Below are 19,261 nucleotides of genomic sequence, written 5' to 3'. Positions count from 1 at the left end.
GGTTTAGGAGGTTGAACCTTTAGCAAGTCTCGCCGATTGCGTCTGAACAGTACACCCTCATTGGACTTTACACTATAGGAGCGTGGCGCTGCTTGTCGTCTTACTGTTGCAGTGTTCGTTGTGTGACCTGGTCTTTTCTTGTGCTTGTGGTATCAATTTTGTATGTCTTTTGCCTTGAAAACTGGTTTGCTTGTTTGTTTTGGTGCAAATATGAATACGTGAGATTTGTTGACATGCCATGTTATGTTTGTACTCTTGCCGTTGTTTTGGAATGTGCTCTTACATTGTCCTTCCTGTGCAGAGTTGTACCATGTTGTACAAGTTGTTGTTTCATTGTTGTTGTTTTTATTGTTGTTCTTGTTGTGTCTGTTGTTGCCTTTGTTATTGGTGTTGTTGTTTTTGTTGTGCTCAATGACTGTTCCTTGAGGATAACTTGAGTCATTCTCAAAGTTATTGGTATCAGTGTCATTTATGGTATTTGATGTTTCATTGAGCTTTTTGAGGTGAGGTTTGTGTGACTGATCTGATGTTGCATTGATCTTGGTGACATCAATCATTTCTGCATGATTTAATTCCTCTTTGCTTCCTTGGTGCTCCTCTTCTGGAGTCATTTCTGATTGATGTGCTTCATCTGTGATCTCTTGGTGCCCCTCTTCAGGAGTCAACGTCTTTGAGATTTTAGTTTCTTATGGGTTGTCAAGAGTAGGTGAGGTTTTAATTGATGTGGTCTCACTGGACTCATGAGTAAATTTTACTTTGATTATTGAGTGTTTCTGTATAGATGAGCTGAGATCTGACAGTTTTGCTGTGATCTTGCACATCTTGTATGTTGATTGCAATCACATTGTCACTATTCTCACATACAGTGGGTAGACATTCATTGTCTGCTTCTGATTGCTGAAATAAGGTGGATCGACCTTCATAGTCTTCTTCATGCATGTTGTCACTCTGGAGTCTTTAATTGCTTCCATTCTGGAATCTGTCAATGAGCTCTCTCTACAGGCTTGCGTCGCTCTCTGTGTGGAGTCTTTCATCGCTCTCTGTGTTGAATCGTACAGTGTTCTCTCTGTGGAGTTGATTCGTGCTCTCTCAACGGAGTTGGTCAGTACTCTCTGTGTGGTGTCGTTTTCTTCTTGGCTATTTGACAGATTGCTGTCATCCAATCTATCAACGATCTACCATTGCATCGTGGTATTGGATTCATCTGCCATCAGTAGAGTCGTATTGAGCTTTTCAACTGTGTTGCTGATGCTATGATCATCATAACCAAATAACTCAGCCACGGGGCAACACGATGGCACAGTGGTTAGCATTGCTGCCTCACAGTGCCGAGGTCCCGAGTTTGATCCTGGCTCTGGGCCACTATCCGTTGGAGTTTGCACATTCTCCCCGTGTCTGCGTGGGTTTTACCCCCACAACACAAAGATGTGCAGGGTAGGTCAATTGGCCACGGTAAATTGCCCCTTAATTGGAAAGAATGAATTGGATACTCTACATTTATTTTTTTTAAACTCAGCCATGTCTGAGTAGTATTCGTCAATAAACAAATTATCTTTTTTGGTTTGGGATTTGTTATTGTGCTCTTCACTTCTAATTAAAAAATCATCTTCTTTAGTTTCGGATTTGTTATTGTGTATTCACTTTGGATGCTGCAAACTGCTTGTTCCAGGGTGCTGCAAAAGTTATTTTCAACTGCTGGTTGAAATTCAGGCAATGTTCTGCCTATTGAGATAGAAAACCTGGGTTTTGTACCTTTAAGATTGTTATTTGAATTTTCGGGCAGTTTCCCTTTAAGTGGGCGTGGTCTGAGTCTTCTGACGTAATGACACTCATAACGTCATGTGTAATGATCGATTACGCATGCGCAAATTGATCTTCGGACATGTGCGATCTTTTTTCAAGTGCACATGTGCAGCTTCGTGCGCATGCGCAAATCAATCTTCAGCCAGAGTGCACTTTTTCAACGGCGCATGCGCAGAACCTAATTTTGCCAGTTCGCGTCTTTCTTGATGTGTGCATGTGCGTACAGATTTGAATGGGAGCTGGCGCCATAAAGACGATGTCTGTGAGGCTGAGACACCATTCTGACTGCCTCAGCCTCATGGAGGATCTTCACGCCGTTCTTTCTTTGCAGAAACTCAAGGTGTACAATATACACTTATCAATCGCGATTTCTAGAGTTAAATCATTCTTTTGTGAAAGTGATTCCCTTAAATCTTGATCAGATAGTGCATAAATTAATTGATCCTGATGATAAAGTCTCTGAAATCAGCAAAATTATAGCCTTGCGCTATTAACTTCAGGTCTGTAATGAAATTATTGATTGGCTCTCCGTTTCTCTGGAAACTATTACGAAAGTTAAATCTTTCCAGAGTCTCATTAGGCTGCCCTTTACAGATATCTTCAAATGTTTTGATTATTACTTTTAATTTAGTGTTGTCTTCACCTTTCAAGTAATTAAAGGAGTTATAGATCTCTTTAGCTTGATGTCCTGCTACTGCCAGTAGCAGTGCTGTTTTTCTTTCTTCAGAGGCTGTGTTTAAATCATTAGCTGCCATATATATTTGGAACTGTTGCTTAAACATTTTTCAGTTATTATTTAAATTATTGGTAGTTTTCAGCTGCTGTGGAGCTTGAATGTGATGCATTGAATTGGTTGGTCGTCGAGGATCCAAATGCTGCGAAGTCTTCCACAGTCGAACCGTCAGTACTTTATTTTCTTTCTTTTTGTCTGACCTAATCTAACTAGTACTGGTTTTTGAAAGCCAACTATCCTGGTACCATCTTTTGTTACTCTTCTGTAGTATGTTTGGTTATACTACTGAATGTAACATACGTTACTCAATCCAGTTGCTGATGAGGTTTTCTGTATCTTGAATGTACTACTGAATGTAACATACATCCAAAGATGTGCGGGTTAGGTGGATTGGCCATGCTAAATTGCCCGTAGTGTCCTAATAAAAGTAAGGTTAAGGGGGGGGGTTGTTGGGTTATGGGTATAGGGTGGATACGTGGGTTTGAGTAGGGTGATCATGCCTCGGCACAACATTGAGGGCCGAAGGGCCTGTTCTGTGCTGTACTGTTCTATGTTCTATGTACTCAATCCAGTTGCTGATGAGGTTTTCTGTATCTTCCGTTCAGTACAGGTCGAGAACAGACATGTTATATCCTCTTCCACCTTTACCACCATACATCCGTAACCCTTTCGAACGAAACAGTTTTCATATGACAGGGAGTCTCTATTGGGAGAGAAGTGGTTGGGTATGTATGCCTTCCACCTTTGGAGCTTGTCATAGTGTGAATGGAAATTATCCCAGGGAAGGGAAAGGCAAATTGCCGGTGGGGCTGAATCAGTGTCGTAAGGGAGAGTAACGTGCTCGGGTGGTGGCTGGGAACGCTGGCAGTGAACCACCGCTTGGGGAGTTCCCCAGAGTGGTGAAACCGAAAATAATCTGGCCACCAAGGTGGGGTATGGGTGGCAGACAACCCGTCCTTAGCCATATATGTGGTGATAGGTCTGGAGGAAGAGATTCATGATCCCCAGGTCCCCTTCCTTTTGGGTCCGAAGTGACGTGAGTAGGCTTTCCGATAACCTGCATTCCCGTTGTGCCTCCCGCTTTACCCTTTCCATCTTATCACGATTTTCCCTTCCGCCTGTGCAATCTCCACCTATCCCCTACTCTTGGCATGATTTTACCTTTATGGTACCAGTCTCGTTACATCCAAAATCAAATTTACATTTAGTCCAAAAACAGGGCAATCTCCATACAGCTTTTCCTTCCAATCATCTGAACATAAGAACATAAGAACTAGGAGCAGAAGTAGGCCATCTGGCCCCTCGAGCCTGCTCCGCCATTCAATTAAATCAAGGCTGATCTTTTGTGGACTCAGCTCCACTTTCCGCCTGAACACCATAACCCTTAATCCCTTTATTCTTTAAAAAACTATCTATCTTTATCTTAAAAATATTTAACGAAGGAGCCTCTACTGCTTCACTGGGCAAGGAATTCCATAGATTCCTTGGGTGAAGAAGTTCCTCCTAAACTCAATCGTAAATCTACTTCCCCTTATTTTGAGGCTATGCCCCCTAGTGCTGCTTTCACCCGCCAGTTGAAACAACCTGCCCGCATCTATCCTATCTATTCCCTTCATAATTTTATATGTTTCTATAAGATCCCCCCTCATCCTTCTAAATACCAATGAGTACAGTCCCAGTCTACTCAACCTCTCCTCATAATCCAACCCCTTCAGCTCTGGGATTAACCTCGTGAATCTCCTCTGCACACCCTCCAGTGCCAGTATGTCCTTTCTCAAGTAAGGAGACCAAAACTGAATACAATACTCCAGGTGTGGCCTCACTAACACCTTATACAATTGTAGCATAACCTCCCTAGTCTTAAACTCCATCCCTCTAGCAATGAAGGACAAAATTCCATTTGCCTTCTTAATCACCTGTTGCACCTGTAAACCAACTTTTTGCGACTCATGCATTAGCACACCCAGGTCTCTCTGCACAGCAGCATGTTTTAATATTTTATCATTTAAATAATAATCCCGTTTGCTGTTATTCCTACCAAAATGGATAACCTCACATTTGTCAGCATTGTATTCCATCTGCCAGACCCTAGCCCATTCACTTAACCTATCCAAATCCTTCTGCAGACTTCCAGTATCCTCTGCACTTTTCGCTTTACCACTCATCTTAGTGTCATCTGCAAACTTGGACACATTGCCCTTGGTCCCCAACTCCAAATCATCTATGTAAATTGTGAACAATTGTGGGCCCAACACGGATCCCTGAGGGACACCACTAGCTACTGATTGCCAACCAGAGAAACACCCATTAATCCCCACTCTTTGCTTTCTATTAATTAACCAATCCTCTATCCATGCTACTACTTTACCCTTAATGCCATGCATCTTTAACTTATGCAGCAACCTTTTGTGTGGCACCTTGTCAAAGGCTTTCTGGAAATCCAGATATACCACATCCATTGGCTCCCCGTTATCTACTGCACTGGTAATGTCCTCAAAAAATTCCACTAAATTAGTTTGGCACGACCTGCCCATTATGAACCCATGCTGCATCTAACCAATGGGACAATTTCTAACCAGATGCCTCGCTATTTCTTCCTTGATGATTGATTCCAGCATCTTCCCTACTACCGAAGTTAAGCTCACTGGCCTATAATTACCCGCTCTCTGCCTACCTCATTTTTAAAACAGTGGTGTCATGTTTGCTAATTTCCAATCCGCCGGGACCACCCCAGAGTGTAGTAAATTTTGGTAAATTATCACTAGTGCATTTGCAATTTCCCTAGCCATCTCTTTTAGCGCTCTGGGATGCATTCCATCAGGGCCAGGAGACTTGTCTACCTTTAGCCCCGTTAGCTTGCCCATCACTACCTCCTTAGTGATAACAATCCTCTCAAAGTCCTCACCTGTCATAACCTCATTTCTATCAGTCACTGGCATGTTATTTGTGTCTTCCACTGTGACGACTGACCCAAAAAACCTGTTCAGTTCCTCAGCCATTTCCTCATCTCCCATATTTAAAACTCCCTTCTCATCCTCTAAAGGACCAATATTTATCTTAGCCACTCTTTTTTGTTTTATATATTTGCAGAAACTTTTACTATCTGTTTTTATATTCTGAGCAAGTTTACTCTCATAATCTATCTTACTCTTCTTTATAGCTTTTTTAGTAGCTTTCTGTTGCCCCCTAAAGATTTCCCAGTCCTCTAGTCTCCCACTAATCTTTGCCACTTTGTATGCTTTTCCCTCAATTTGACACTCTCCCTTATTTCCTTAGATATCCACGGTCGATTTTTCCTCTTTCTACCGTCCTTCTTTTTTGTTGGTATAAACCTTTGCTGAGCACTGTGAAAAATCGCTTGGAAGGTTCTCCACTTTTCCTCAACTGTTCCACCATAAAGTATTTGCTCCCAGTCTACATTAGCTAGTTCTTCTCTCATCCCATTGTAATCATAGAATTTACAGTGCAGAAGGAGGCCATTTGGCCCACCAAGTCTGCACCGGATCCCAGAAAGAGCACCCTACCCAAGGTCAACTCCTCCCCCCCCCCCCATCCCCACAACCCAGTAACCCCGCCCAACATTAAGGGCAATTTTGGACACTCAGGGCAATTTATCATGGCCAATCCACCTAACCTGCACATCTTTGGACTGTGGGAGGAAACCGGAGCACCCGGAGGAAACCCACGCATACACAGGGAGGATGTGCAGACAGTGACCCAAGCCGGAATTGAACCTGGGACCCTGGAGCTGTGAAGCAATTGTGCTATCCACAATGCTACTGTGCTGCCCCTAATCTCCTTTGTTTAAGCACAAAACACGAGTATTTGATTTTACCTTCTCACCCTCCATCTGTATTTTAAATTCCACCATATTGTGATCGCTCCTTCCGAGAGGATCCCTAACTATGAGATCATTAATCAATCCTGTCTCATTACACAGGACAAGATCGAGGACCGCTTGTTCCCTTGTAGGCTCCATTACATACTGTTCGAGGAAACTATCACAGATACATTCTATAAACTCCTCCGCAAGGCTGCCTTGACCGACCTGGTTAAACCAATCGATATGTAGATTTAAATTCCCCATGATAACTGCTGTACCATTTCTACATGCATCCGCTATTTCTTTGTTTATTGCCTGCCCCCCATAATGTAAATATTTGGTGGCCTGTAGACTACTCCTATCAGTGAATTTTTTGCCTTACTATTCCTGATTTCCACCCAAATGGATTCAACCATATCCTCCATAGCACCGATGTCATCCCTTACTACTGCCCGGATGTCATCCTTAAATAGCAGAGCTACACCACCTCCCTTACCATCCACTCTGTCCTTCCGAATAGTTTGATACCCTCGGATATTTATCTTCCAGTCATGACCATCCTTTAACCATGTTTCAGTAATGGCCATTAAATCATTGTCATTCACGATGATTTGCGCCATCAACTCATTTACCTTATTCCAAATACTACGAGCATTCATGTAAAGTACACTTATGTTGGCTTTTTTACCCCTGTTTTGAATCTTAACACCTTGATCAGTAACCTCTCCTAAGTTATATTTCCTCTTAACTTTTCTCCTAATTTTCCTTGTCGTTGAACCCATATCTTCATGTAACAACCTGCCGCATCGCTTACCATTAACTTTTTACTTCCCGTTTTATTCCTTTTAGTATTCCTGGGCATATTCACTGAGCTCCCCTCAGTCACTGTACCTTGTACTGTCGCCCTTTTTGATTTTTGACTGTGGCTTCTCTGCCTTACACTTTCCCCCTTACTTCCTTTTGCTTCTGTCCCTGTTTTACTACCTTCCAACTTCCTGCATCGGTTCCCATCCACCTGCCACATTAGTTTAAACCCTCCGCAACAGCATAAGCAAACCCCCCCCCCCCCCCCAGTCAGCGATTCCAGTCCTGCCCAGGTGCAGACCGTCCGGTTTGTACTGGTCCCACCTCCTCCAGAACCAGTTTCAATGCCCCAAGAATTTGAATCCATCCCTCTTGCACCATCTCTCGAGCCACACATTCACCCTATCTATCCTGACATTCCTACTCTGACTAGCTCGTGACACTGGTAGCAATCCTGAGATTACTACCTTTGTGGTTCTACTTTTTAGTTTAACTCCTAACTCCCTGAATTCAGCTTGTAGGACCTCGTCCCGCTTTTTACCTATATCGTCGGTGCCTATGTGCACCACGACAGCTGGCTGTTCACCCTTCAGTATCCAAAGCGGTATATCTGTTTTGCAGGGAGATGACCGCAGGGGACACCTGCACTGCCTTCCTACTCTTGCTCTGTCTTCTGGTCACCCATTTTCTATCTCCTTCAGTTACTTTCACCTGCGGTGTGACCAACTCGCCAAACGTTCTATCCACGACGTCCCCAGCATCACGGATGCTCCAAAGTGAGTCCATCCACAGCTCCAGAGCCGTCAAGTGGTCTAACAGGAGCCGCAACTGAACACACTTCTTGCACGTGAAGGAGCCAGGGACAGTCGACTTGTCCCTGAGCTCCCACATCGCACACAAGGAGCATGACATGGGTCTGGGGTCTCCTGCCATGTCTTAAACCTTAGGTAAACTTATGCAACTACAATTACAAAAAATGAAAGTAAAAATAAATTAGACAGTGAACCTTAGGTAAACTTATGCAACTACAATTACAAAAAATGAAAGAAAAAATAAATTAGACAATGAAAAGAAAAACTACTTACCAATCAGCTTTGAATTCCCACCTAGCTTCAAATTCCCAATCTCACTCTTGATGTTACCTTACTCTGGCTGTGTCTTCTCTGGCTCACTGGGAGAACTCACCCAGGGTCTCAGATGCTCTCTGGTTCTCTCCCTTTCCTGATTACCTCACTGCACCAAATTACCAAATTCCAAATTCCCACTCTGGGTGAGTCTCACTCCCGCTGTGTCTCCTCGACTTGCGCAAACCAATGGAGTTGTGTCATTAGTCCCTCATAGTTTGTTAACCTGGTGACCTTCCATGAGCCGGTATCATGCCCCCGTGCATGAGGGCAGTGGAGAACGTCACCTCTGCATAGGTGAAATATCCTTGAAGGTTGGTCCCGCCGACAGGATGAAATAATGTTATCCCTCTCCATTCCCTCCTGCGGGAGTACGACGATCGGGACGACATAGAAGACGGCCCAGGCGGCCCGCAGCCAAACTGACATGCTCCAAACCTGTAAGACAGTGCTGGGGAAAGGGGGTAGGTTAGTGACTGACCTTCTTGCCGTGGCGGAGGTGGACCCAAGCACTCCTCCCTTCTACTTTAGCTGCAGTGGGGGTAGTAAGGAGAACTTGGAAGGGCCCCTCCCACCGAGGTTCCAACCCTTTCCGAACCCAATTTTTTACCATTACATAACTTCCAGGCTGCACTGGAAGTGAGCTAGACAATAGGGTCGGTGTCAAGTGAGCCGCTTTAACCTGGCTATGGAGTTCCTTGAGAGCTTTGGTGAGGGATAAGGCCTAAGTCGTAATTTCTTCAGTCATGTGGTGAAACTGGACTAGTTTGGGGACCTTTTGGTTCCAGGGGGGGTTTTGAGGCGCCTGCCATAAAGGATCTCTGCAGGAGAGAATCGGGCCGGTCCTGCAGGTGTAACCCGCAGCTGGAAAAGGGCGACAGGGAGCAACTTAAGCCATGTTAACCCCGTTTCCGCTCTGAGTGTAGCCAACTTGGTTTTGAGAGTCTGATTGTGTCTTTCAACGAGCCCGATGGCCTGTGGCCTACATGCACAGTGTAACTGTTGGCGTATGCCCAGTTGGGAGCAGAACGCCTTATTAATCTGACTGATAAAGTGGGGCCCGTTGTTGGAACTTAACTGAGTGGGTATTCCGTACCGGGGAATGATTTCTCTCATTAGAACCTTAACCACAGTAGCTGCTTTGTTATCAGTAGTCGGATATGCCTCAATCCATTTGCTGAATACGTCCACAATAACCAAAACATATTTATAACATTGACATCTTTCCAACTCAATGTAATCCATCTGGAGCGTTTCAATGGGACCACTGGGAAGCGGGGTGTTCCCAATCTCACAAGGGATACCCTTGCCGGTGTTATACTGCTGGCAAATCAAACACCGGTTATTTATACGCTGGGCAAGCACCTGTATTTTGGGATGCCACCAAGTGTCCAGTAGCAAGTCGCTAGTCCCCTGAGCCCCACAGTGAGTTGCAAAGTGTACACATTCGATGACCCACAACGCTAGCGTATCGGACATGCAAGTCTGATGTGCTGGAGTGGTCCATAAACAAGATACAGGATCATATGTACAACCTAACTGTTTCCACATTTGCTTATCACCCTCAGGAGCATCCTCCTGTAACCTTATGACATCTTGGATGGTTGGCATTGGCTTGTCAGAGGCAGACTTGTGTCTTTCAGAGCTTTTGGTTTGACTAATTATCTTAGGTAGGCACCACCACTTGCTGAGTCTGCGCGGCTGTCCGCGCCTCATGATCTGCGCGTCCGTTACCAACATCAACCGGGGTCTTACCATTCATGTGGGCAGCGCATTTAATAATAGAAATCTGCGGGGGCAAAAGGAGGGCCTGCAGTAGGTCATTAACTAACCTTCGGTGGGATATCTCAGTCCCCGCTGTTGCTCGTTTTGGTGAGTGTGCTTTACACTCAATTGGCTCTGTTTTATAACCTTGCTCTAGAGTCGCCAATATCTTTATGATACCACGACGAGGTTCAAGTTCAAGTGCTGATCAATAACTCAATACACCGGTTAGTAAGGTTCAAATCAAAACACATTTATTATAGTCATAGTCAATCGCTACTCATGCATAAATACTACAAAACTAGACTACTTCTACCACTAAAGGCCAATCCTTAGCTTTTGGAAAAGGAACCCACTGGGTCAGGGAACAATGGCCTCTCGTTCGATCCTGAGACTGCAGGCTTCCAACTGGTATGGACTAAGGGTCAGGAGCGCCTATCTCATTGCGTGCGTTGACTGGACACTTACTTGTTGCTGCAGCTGCTAGGCAGGTCTCTGTCAAGGGTTGTTTCGAGCTGCTGGGAGACCCTGCCAAGAAGGACGAGTTGAACTTGGGGACTCTATTTTATAGTCCCCAGGGGCTTTGCGCCCTTTTGGGCGGACCCCGTACCTGGCACTAATTGATTGGATCATGTTCCCAATCAATGAATTTGATTTCCCCAATACTGGGGCTGTTCCCTGATCGCTGGGCGGTCCTTAAGTGTTCGTTGGCTTTTTTTGATTTGGACTCCTGCTGGCGCCGAGGAGTCTGGTTTTACCTCGGTCATCTCTAACTGTTTCTATTGTGCCTGGGAATTGCTCATTAATATGTAGATTACTACCGGTTTCAGTGCTGTCTGCCTTCTGCAAATCGAATACACAGGAAAACTCTGCAAACTGCTTGTTTTTCTGAGACTGTCCATTTTTCCCTGCATTCTCAGTGAATCTCCATTTTAAGTCAGGAAGTGGCCAACCCAGGTGGCTACACCGCTGAGGTGAGGAATCCCCTATTTTTCCAGAGTTGTCCGAAGTCATGGACTACCCCGAAGGCATACCTCGAGTCGGTATAAATATTCACTCGACAGTCCGTCCCGAGTATGCAAGCGTGGGTGAGGGCAAAGACTTCAGCTTGCTGGGCCGAGTAGGGGGTTTGGAAAGCTGCCGATTTGATGATCAGACCATCCTGATCCACTATCGCATACCCTGACAGTTGTTGGCCGGTCGGGCGACCAACGGGCTGCCATCAAATTCTCCAGTATTGTAGTATCTTCCTGAATCAGTGTCAGACAGTAGTGGCTAGGCACCTCTTCATGATCAGGGGGGCTACTGAGAAAGCAAGCTGGGTTGATAGTGGCACAATATTTAAATCGAGGATTATTTAAGAGATATATTTCGTACCTATTCTTTTTTTTTAAATAAATTTAGAGTACCCAATTATTTTTTCCAATTAAGGGGCAATTTAACGTGGCCAATTCACCTAACCTGCACATCTTTGGGTTGTGGGGGCAAAACCCACGCAGACACGGGGAGAATGTGCAAACTCCACACGGACAGTGACCCAGGGCCGGGATTCGAACCCGGGTCCTCAGCGCCGTAGGCAGCAATGCTAACCACTGTGCCACTGTGCTGCCCTATTTCGTACCTATTCTGATGAGCCGTAGTGAGAGGTTGAGTAGATTGGGAATCTACTCGGAATTTAGAAGGATACGGGGGGATCTTATAGAAACATATAAAATTATGAAGGGAATTCGGATAAATGTTGTTTTCACCCTGGTATCTCAAAATAAGGGGAAGTAGATTTAAGACTGAGTTTAGGAGGAACTTCTTCATCCAAAGGGTTGTGAATCTATGGAATTCCTTGCCCAGTGAAGCAGCTGAGGCTCCTTCATTAAATGTTTTCAAGATAAAGATAGTTTTTTGAAGAATAAAGGGTTATGGTGTTCGGGCAGGAAAGTGGAGCTGAGTCCACAAAAGATCAGCCATGATCTCATTGAATGGCGGAGCAGGCTCTAAGGGCCAGATGGCCGACTCCTGCTCCTAGTTCTTATGTTCTTATGGTTAAGTATTCTCATATGCTGTGCATGATGTAACCTTAATAGGTAGTCATGATTGGACTTACATAACTAGAAACAAATAATTGGTGTGTGCTCATTTTTTGTAATCAAATCTCAAAGTATAACTGTACCTTTCTTGAATCTGGGCTTTTTGATGACCTAATTAGAATGCTGAGAGCCCTCGCCGTAGTCTGTAAATAAAAACTCATTTTTATCTTCAAGAGTCTTCGCCTGGTCTCTCATGAGAGTGAACGTGAAGTACGCTACAGTCAAATAGCTGTATAATTTTTCCCTCAACAGGCCAAGTGCTGGAAAATAGGGTTAGAATAGTTAGGTGGTTGTTTTTGACTGGTGCAGACCCGATGGGCCAAAGGGCCCTTTATGGGCTGTAAACCTCTATGACTCTACGATAACATGGTCAATGAAAAAGATGCTGAAAGAAATTCTGGAAAGAGAAGGAACCGAAGCAAAGTACCATGACCATTCCTTCACATGTGGCAGACAGAGTTTGTAAATGGTCTGTCAAGACGGACTATGTTATATTGTGATGATGGTAGGGTAAGATGCGTGACAGAGAAAATGATCGATGAAGGTGTTATAACCAAGGGCAGCACGGTGGCGCAGTGGTTAGCACTGCTGCCTCATGGCGCTGAGGACCTGGGTTCAATCCCGGCCCAGGATCACTGTCCTTGTAGAGTTTGTACATTCTCCCTGTGTCTGGGTGGGTCTCATCTTCACAACCCACAGATGTGCAGGGAGGTGGGTTGGCCAAGCTAAATGCCCCTTAATTGAAATTTCTTTTTAAAAAGGTGTAATAAACAGCACGGGACTGGTGGTTTGGTGATGATTGTTTTCACCGTGCTCCTTCAGGAGTACAGGATTCCCTGCGAGGGACGGTACCTGTACTTGTGTAAAAGGTCAGCCAGTATGGAACTGACTAACAAGAGAGAATACCTGGTGAGGTTCTACCGGTACTCATGTATATATTGTAAAATACATTTTGTTTACTTTTGCTTACTTTGGACTTCCCGAGCCTTATTAAAGAAGGATTGGAGACACCATCCGCAGAGTAAAGTATGTAGTCCCTGGTCAGCACAGAGTCTAGAACAGGATGCGGAAAGCAGCAAGCCTGTGGAAGAATCCCACAGAAGACAGTGGGCGTAATTGAACCAAATGCGGGTGCGATTGAACCAAATGAGTGATGTGTTATGAACTCTGGGATAACACAGGCTGCAACTGGATGCAGCTTTAACCAAAAGATACTCCAGACCTTGAAGTTAGTTCAATCTGATTTATTGAACCAGTAGCACAATTAGCACAGTTCTCTATGTGTTTGACTCTCTGCTAACCTAAGTGTGGTTACTCTGTCTGACTGAACCAGACTGGCTCTTAGCCATGTGCTGGAGGTGTGATACTGTACATACACCCTGACTCACTCGGTAGATGTTCATCAGTGGAAAGAGGCGGAGTGTGAGTTCCTCGTGCCTTTTATAGTGAGATATCACTCCTGAGTGTCCTGCCTGCTCATTGGTCATGTCCTGTTCTCTGTGTTCATTAGCTGCCTGTCTGTGCCTGTCTGTATATCATTATCTGCATGTCCGCATATCATGACAATGAGAACTTTGTCCCAAAGCGAGCGTGTTTAGCCGTGTGTTTTCCAGTACTCACAGTGCCAAGAAACACAACACTATCTAACCTGACTCTGGTTAGATACAGGGCCTCAGCAGGGACGCACGGCTGAGGCCACACTTTGTCCTGTTTCCTGCACTGAAACCAGCCGCATTTACCGAAACTCCTCAGTGCAAGGAGGCATAAAAATGGAGTCCCCATCTCTCGACCCCCGGTGCGACCCCCAAACCTCCCAACTCAGCTATAACAGGGTCCTCACACCTACTTCAAGTGCGCAGAACACCCCCAAGCCCGATCACCGCCTCGCAAAAAATACCAGCTTGACACCATGGCACTGCCACCCTGCCCAGAAGGCAAGCACCTGAGGACCTCTGATTCCCTGAGAGACCTAAACGAGTGCCGTAGTTGTCTGGGCCCGTTTATACTGAATGGCACTCACCCAAGGTCTTCAAGGTGAAGAAGATAGATCCCAACGGTTTGGTTACCTCAAGGAACTGCATATTAGAGTGAGACTAGCTGTCTCGCTCTAATATGCAGATTTGCCAAAATGTGATCCATCCACAATATCCACTTCGTGATGTCCCACGAGATCACATTAGATCTCGATTGGCATGGTGAGCTGGGTAGCTGGGAGTGGGGTCTCCCGGCATTTAATGGCCACGTTACACCGCACAATGCTGCTTTTTAGACGCATTGTGGCTGGTAGATCGCGTCCTATGTCTAGAACTTTGCATAGTTGAAGCCTACTGGTAGAAGTGTAATGTTAAATGCAAGCCTCAAGATCTCATCATCGTTAAATCGTAATGTTGATTTACAGATGTCTAACTTGTGTGTATAATGTTTATTTAGAATGTTGGTTTGAGGGAAACGATTTTGAAGACAGTATAAAAAATGTTAAAGGGTGGAATGTAGTGTTTGTGGTGTCTGTCTCTTTAAGTCAGTACAGCTGAAAAGGGTCACCTGACTTTAGGGACCAATGGGAACCAAGATTGAGTGATCACCCCAGAGGATGGAGTCCTCTCTTGGGCAGCATACATCTAGCAGCCATGTAGTAAGCATGTAAGGCCTTAGAGATGTTCTCCAAGGCAGCCCAGAGCTGCAGACCTCCTGTACAAAGATTATCTTTATTAATAAATACCTTTCCTGTTCCTAACAAAGCCTGAAGTGTCTTGACAATGCCAGGAGGATGGCACGGTGGCGCAGTGGTTTGCATTGCTGCTTCACGGAGCCGAGGACCCGGGTTTGATCCCAGCCCCAGGTCACTGTATGTGGAGTTTGCACATTCTCCTCATTGCTTCGTGGGTCTCACACCCACAACCCAAAAATGTGCAGGGTAGGTGAATTGGCCATGCCAAATTGTCCCTTAATTGGAAAGAAAGAACTGGGTACTCTAAATTTATTTTAATAAAGGCAATGCCAGAAGTATGCTGCAATATATAACACCTGGTATCCAGATAGAAATGCTGAGTAGTTACCCTTGATAGTCCAATTCTCTTATATCATGGAAGTAAACAAATAGTTTAAAACATAACAGTTAACAATATTGCATTTTCAACAATTTTCTGGGACTTTGGAGATTCATAGTCTATCCACTGTTAGCACACAGGCTGCTGCCATTGCTTCCAAGTGTAAACACTGTGTACTTTCTTCCCAGTAAAACTATTTTGGTCCCTTTTAATCTCTAACATTTAAAACAGCCAGGATTGTTGTCAGGCAGACTTGAGAACATGTCAGACTTTTTATCTCAAATTAGAGACATAGTCCCAAAACATAACAATCTTATGAACCTCATAATTGTAACAGGAGAGAGAGAGTTATACTTTTGCACTAAAAAGGTCAAGCAACAAAACAGCTGGAGCATTGCAATGCAAAATATCTGTGTGGAAGTGCTCAGTTTGATAGAGAATAGCTTTCTTCAACCCCTCCCGCATGACAATTGGTACACTTCTCTTTCCAATACAAAATAATTTAGGAGAAATAGTGGATTTAGAAATATCTGTCACTAACAAGTCACAAAGGGAAACCATCAATGTAAAATAAACATGCCTCATTAACCCAAAAATACGCTCAGACATTTGGATCACGTTATCTAATATTCTATCTGTAAGGAGACATTGCAACATTTTGGGCCAGTTTGCATTCATGCTAACCTATCAAACTGAGAAAGTTGGCAGACAGGATTAAAGAAGTTGGCACAGACTCTGAAAAGCGATAACTCCAGAACAATATAAAACAATATAAAGTCCTGAACAAAACCCTCTGACCAAAGTCAGATTCAAGGTAACCAAATGAATCAAATTCCATTTGATTTCATGTTTTCTATTAATGTTTTATGATCACATTCCATATTTCAATCTGTTTAAGTGCGTGAGCTGAAACCTAATGGCCTGAGATTTAAATTTGCAAAAAGTATTTTGGCAGGATTACCAATAGAATTTGAACCTGTTGTGGATTACAATTCGGTTAGACCCAATATTCCAATAGTTATATTCCATACAGGAATACACCTTCGACATGAATGTATAATTTTTACAGTGAATCTTTGAAGATGCAAAATCTATTTCTGGAAGGAGGCCATTGGCTTCTGACTCAGAGTGCTATTATTGAACCAAGACATCCCAGCCATGGTTTTCCTGACAACCCAGAAAATAACCAATGTCCCTGTAATCTTCTTGTCGGATGGCCTGAGGGTAACTAGAGAAAGGATTGGCCCACTCAAAGACAAAAGAGGGAATTTATGCGTGGAGTCAGAGGAAATGAGTGAGATTCTTAATGAGTACTTTGCATCGGTATTCACCAAGGAGAGGGACATGACGGATGTTGAGGCTAGGGATGGATGTTTAAATACTCTAGGTCATGTCAGTATAAGGAAGGGGGAGGTTTTGGGTATTCTAAAGGCATTAAGGTGGACAAGTCCCCAGGACCGGATGGGATCTATCCCAGGTTACTGAGGGAAACGAGGGACTAAATAGCTGGGGCCTTAACAGATATCTTTGCAGCATCCTTGAGCACGGGTGAGGTCCCGGAGGACTGGAGAATTGCTAATGTTGTCCCTTTGTTTAAGAAGGGTAGCAGGGATAATCCAGGGAATTATAGACCTGTGAGCTTGACGTCAGTGGTAGGCAAACTGTTGGAGAAGACACTGAGGGATAGGATCTATTCACATCTGGAAGAAAATAGACTTATCAGTGATAGGCAGCATGATTTTGTGCAGGGAAGGTCATGTCTTACAAACCTAATACAGTAGTCCCCCGTTATACCGCGCTCCGCAATACCGCGGTTCGCGATATACCGCGGGGGGGATTATGGACCCCAACTGTCAGTTGTGTCAATTTCAGCGGCCGGCTGATTATTTCAGTGAGAGCAGCTTCCCTCTCTGGATCAAAGTGAGCCGGCCGCTGAAATTGACACTGCCGGCTGCTCTCCCCCTCCAATCAGAAACATTAAAATTTAAAAGTTGGATTGGAGGGAGAGAGCAGCGGGCAGTGTCAATTTCAGCGGCCGGCTCACTTTGATCCGGAGAGGGAAGCTGCTCTCACTGAAATAATCAGCCGGCCGCTGAAATCGACATTGCCGAGGGGGGGCGGGTGTTGGGGGGGAGAAGAGGGGGGGGCGGGTGTTGGGGGGGGGGGAGAAGAGGGGGGGCAGGTGTTGGGGGGGGAGAAGAGGGGGGGCGGGTGTTGGGGGGGAGAAGAGGGGGGGCGGGTGTTTGTGGGGGAGAAGAGGGGGGGCGGGTGTTGGGGGGGAGAAGAGGGGGGGCGGGTGTTGGGGGGAGAAGAGGGGGGGCGGGTGTTGGGGGGGAGAGGAGGGGGGCGGGTGTGGGGGAGACCCCCCTGGGGGTGTGGGGGAGAGAGGGTGGACCTGCGGGTGTTGGGGGAGAGAGGAGGGCCCTGCGGGTGTTGGGGGGGGAGAGGAGGGCCCTGCGGGTGTTGGGGGGGGAGAGGAGGGGGGCGGATGTTGGGGGGGGAGAGGAGGGGGGTGGGTGTTGGGGGGGGAGAGGAGGGGGACGGGTGTTGGGGGGGAGAGGAGGGGGGCGGGTGTTGGGGGGAGAGGAGGGGGGCGGGTGTTGGGGGGGAGAGGAGGGGGGCGGGTGTTGGGGGGGAGAGGAGGGGGGCGGGTGTTGGGGGGGGAGAGGAGGGGGGCGGGTGTTGGGGGGGGAGAGGAGGGGGGCGGGTGTTGGGGGAGAGGAGGGGGGCGGGTGTTGGGGGGGAGAGGAGGGGGGCGGGTGTTGGGGGGGAGAGGTGGGGGGCGGGTGTTGGCGGGGAGCGTGTGTGGGCGGGTGTGGGGGAGACCCCCCTGTGGGTGTGGGGGAGACCCCCCTGGGGGTGTGGGGGAGAGAGGGTGGACCTGCGGGTGTTGGGGGAGAGAGGAGGGCCCTGCGGGTGTTGGGGGAGAGAGGGGGGCCCTGCGGGTGTTGGGGGACGGGGGAGGAGAGGGGGGGGAGGGGGCGAGCCGGAGGGTGTGGGGAGGGGGCGAGCCGGAGGGTGTGGGGGGACAAGGGGCAAGCTGGACGCTGTGGGGGAGAGCAGGAGGGTGTGGGGGAGAGGGGGAGAGGGAGCGAGCCGGAAGGTGTGGGGGGAGAGGGGGCGAGCTGGACGCTGTGGGGGAGAGCAGGAGGGTGTGGGGGAGAGGGGGAGAGGGAGCGAGCCGGAGGGTGTGGGGGAGAGGGGGAGAGGGAGCGAGCCGGAAGGTGTGGGGGGAGAGGGGGCGAGCTGGACGCTGTGGGGGGAGAGGGGGCAAGCCGGAGGGTGTGGGGAGGGGGCGAGCCGGAGGATGTGTGGGGAGAGGGGGTGAGCCGGAGGGTGTGGGGGGAGAGGGGGCGAGCCGGAGGATGTGGGGGGAGAGGGGGCGAGCCGGAGGGTGTGGGGGGAGAGGGGGCGAGCCGGAGGGTGTTGGGGGGGAGAGGGGGCGAGTCGGAGGGTGTGGGGGGAGAGGGGTCTAGTTGGAGGATGTGGGGGGAGAGGGGGCAAGCCGGAGGAAAAAAAAAGAAATTGACACTGCCGGCTGCTCTCTCCCTCCAATCAGAAACATTAAAACTTAAAAGTTGGATTGGAGGGAGAGAGCAGCGGGCAGTGTCAATTTCAGCGGCCGGCTGATTGTTTCAGTGAGAGAGCAGCTTCCCTCTCCGGCCGCTGAAATTTTAATTGGATCCACGATGGGGGTTTTAAATTTATTTAAAAATCTATGCTAGCGCTTCCCATTGTGAGTCTACGGGGGTCTGACCTCTCCCCCCGCCCCCCGTAGACTCTCAATGGGAAGCGCTAGCATAGATTTTTAAATAAATTTAAAACCCCCATCGTGGATATCCGCGGCTCGGTTACAACGCGGGTGACTGTCTTGGACCCCAACACCCGCGTTATAAAGGGGGACTACTGTAGAATTCTTTGAGGAAGTGACAAAGTTAATTGATGAGGGAAGGGCTGTAGATATCATATACATGGACTTCAGTAAGGCGTTTGATAAAGTTTCCCATGGCAGGTTGATGGAAAAAGTGAAGTCGTATGGGGTTCAATGTGTACTAGCTAGATGGATAAAGAACTGGCTGGGC

The 19,261-nt window shown here is 46.8% G+C and overlaps 1 long non-coding RNA gene across 1 annotated transcript; it reads left to right on the top strand.

Moving 5' to 3' along the window:
- The first annotated feature begins 2,054 nt into the window (after positions 1-2,054).
- On the top strand, positions 2,055-3,287 carry LOC119972930. The gene is made up of 3 exons (XR_005462178.1): positions 2,055-2,143; positions 2,615-2,703; positions 3,147-3,287. It is a non-coding gene; the product is annotated as an uncharacterized LOC119972930 (long non-coding RNA).
- Positions 3,288-19,261: the final 15,974 nt, after the last annotated feature.

Source organism: Scyliorhinus canicula, chromosome 10 (assembly GCF_902713615.1).
Source record: "Scyliorhinus canicula chromosome 10, sScyCan1.1, whole genome shotgun sequence".
Classification (NCBI taxonomy): Eukaryota; Metazoa; Chordata; class Chondrichthyes; order Carcharhiniformes; family Scyliorhinidae; genus Scyliorhinus; species Scyliorhinus canicula.
This window is presented reverse-complemented; position numbering and strand designations above follow the sequence as displayed.